Source organism: Pinus tabuliformis, chromosome 7 (assembly GCF_031772625.1).
Source record: "Pinus tabuliformis cultivar Carrire ecotype Pingquan chromosome 7, CPIR1, whole genome shotgun sequence".
In the NCBI taxonomy this organism is placed as follows: domain Eukaryota; kingdom Viridiplantae; phylum Streptophyta; class Pinopsida; order Pinales; family Pinaceae; genus Pinus; species Pinus tabuliformis.
Window position 1 is genome coordinate 533,109,838 of NC_142293.1, and position 3,031 is coordinate 533,112,868.

General features: G+C 36.2%; 1 pseudogene; it reads right to left on the bottom strand.

Annotated features, from left to right (window-relative positions):
- Positions 1 to 604: 604 nt before the first annotated feature.
- On the bottom strand, positions 605 to 2,398 carry LOC149248407 (expansin-A8-like; annotated as a pseudogene).
- Positions 2,399 to 3,031: the final 633 nt, after the last annotated feature.

Below are 3,031 nucleotides of genomic sequence, written 5' to 3' on the forward strand. Positions count from 1 at the left end.
ATTTTCTTAAACCTTTGAATCATGGCACTCTAAGAAGGAAATTATTGTTGTTTACACAATTCAACTAGTGTATAAGTTTACATTTATTGTTGAATTGAATAGTTTCTATAATACCAAGATTAGAATGAAATGCAACAACTTCTGGTTAGCTTAGGTGAACTACTTTACAAGTTTCCGATCAATGTCAGAGGATCATGCGTAAGTCTGGGAAGTCATCTTCTCACTTTTGTCATTTCCTGAATTTAGACAAATAACACATGAATTGTTTAGAAATAGTTGAAATTATAATAAAGGGAACTGTCTATTCAAAGTTTAATCTGACTTCTTAAGCCCCATAATTAACATGCATTTACCACCTCTAAAAACTATGGGTAGCATGGATTCAACACATCCTGGCGCTTCAATTTTTTTCGTGTTTACACCTCTCCGTGCAATTGCTAATATAAATATTTTTTTAATTAATTTATATATACACTCATATATGAGATCGCTAGAGCGGGCTGGAACAAGCGTTATTGGCTGCAACGATGAGCCTTTTATTAGAAGCATGAGCTGAATCCTATCACAATTTTCTGACTAAACCGCCAAATGCCAGCGAGTGCATTCATCTAAATTGTTGAGAGGCGGCGAATGTCTGCCCAAATTGCCAATTAGACGGGGCGACATTGTACATGGTCAGAGTTCTTCCGTTACTTGTGGTGACTTTGAATGACAGATTCTGTCCGTTGAGATACGAATTGCTTTGCCAATTCGCTCCCCAATTCCTCTGCATCTGTTGCCACCCGGTCTTCGACCCTTTTATCCACGCCGCCTTCACATCTCCTCGCCCCCCAACATTGCTAATTAGAACCAGCTCGAAGTAGTTGTGTCCATTTATTGTGAATCGCACTCCTCCATTCTTCTTGCACGGGACCCTGCACCGATTCCATCACCAGGGCCCTGTTAAAAATATGTATAATTCAATAGTTTCCAACGGAATTTTCATAATTAAAACGGCGTCTGCATTATGGGGTTATTATATTATCAAAGTTAGCGTAAATATTATATACCTTCTGTACTGAACAGGCACAATCCCGGCCTTGTATTTCGCAATCTGCAGGAAGGCGGGCTGTGACATGTCGAAATGTTGAAGGGGTAAATTGCACTACCCTCCATTGTCATTGGGCAGGGCGTTATTCGGCGGACAAAGATTGGTGGCTGTTACTGTAATCGATCCGCGTCCGCGAAGGCACCATTGAGGAAGTTTGGCAGCGTCACACTTTAACTCATAACACGCTCCGCATGTTTGTCCATCTCTGAACAAAGCCGAGCTGGCGGCGGCAGTGTTGGTGCCATATCCATTGTTATACAAATTGCCATAGCCGCAAGCACTCCCTGCAACAACAACAACGAATCTCAATCCAAATTATATAAAAAAAATACCATGTCCTTCTTGATAACTGGAGAACGCATTTTTTTACAACGAAGCTCGTTCAGTAACAACCATTTTCATACTCTGAGGGTAGGTTTATATTACGAGGGTAGTAATTGGATTTGTAAATTTCGGAATTAAGTAAATATTGGATAGTTGATTTTGAGAATGTTTTGGAATTTGATAAGAGTTACTCAAACAAATGACTTGATTGAATCTATTTATTAAATTTCAAAATATTCTAAAATTCATAAATTGTTTTCCGCCATATTTATTATATTTTTTAAATAATATTAAACTTTTTAAATTGAAACAATTAACTTAGCTACAAAATGCCAAAATATTCTTAAAAATGGGTTCAGGGTTGATTTCACCATATAAATATTTTTAATTTTTTATTAATATAAAATAATATTATAGTTAAATTAATATATTTCTATTAATACAAAATGATATTATAGTTTAATTAATATGTACCTAATACTATACTTAACCTAACTTAACCACCATAATACCTTAAACCCAATTGGAAAATCCGAGCTCACTATGTTTTGAAAAATCAAAAGTGTGTGGGCCAAAGTAAAAAAAAAAATTAAATAACCAGCGAACATGCCCTTATCAGCAAGTATAAGAACGACTCTGTACCCAAACTAAGTATATATATATATTTATATAATATTGGAAAAAAGTTTTCTATAACGTGAGAGTATTTTCACTACTCTACCAGGTACAGGAGACCCAGTATTTTCTTGAAAAACCAAACCAGCGTTCCCCAAATTACTATATATATATTTTGTGGGAAAATTAACGTCATAATTGGATACCAAACTAAAGTTTTGAAGCAAGAAACTCACCCATAGTTCCAGAGGCGTCGCTTCCGCCATAAAATGTAGCATGGGCTGCAGTCCAACCGGCTACTACTTCTGTTCGTAACACCAAAACTGACATCAATGCAGCTCCCAACATCAAATTCTTCATCAAGGCCATTTCTGTAAGTAGAAAACTTCCAATCTTTTTCCGTACTACGAACATGTCCCATGACCCCAATATTTATAGAGGCGGGGCATTTATAAGGGGGCGTAGGCGAAACCTTAAACTATTAAAATTACGTTAGATGCACCGATGCCTTCCATATCCACAAGGCCATAAAAGTACTTTAGTACGGAGAGGCAAATTTAAAATAACAGGGAATCAACTGTGTTTATAAATTTTCTATTGAAATGGTTCCAAAAAAACCCAATCCAATGTAATATAAATAATGGATTTCCAAGGGAGGCACACGCAATCATGCTGACTTCTTGCGAATGAATTTAAATGTGTGCATGTTGTTGATATGGGAAAGGAAAGAAAGTGTGCGATGAAAGCGTTTCGAGAGTATATTCGACAAAAGGGCCTCTCACTGGTTTCTCCATGTGCTTAAGGCATCCGCTGTCAGCGTAAACTATGGGCAAGGAGAGGTGGGGTTAGGTTTTTTTTTACACCCGAAAATTTTATTATAATTGGTTAGGTTATTTTTTTTACATGGGGAAAATTTTATAATAATTTAGTTATCAAATTAATAATGAGTACAACAATTCTTAATTTTTAGTTATCAAATTAGGAATGAGTGTGGTTAGGTTA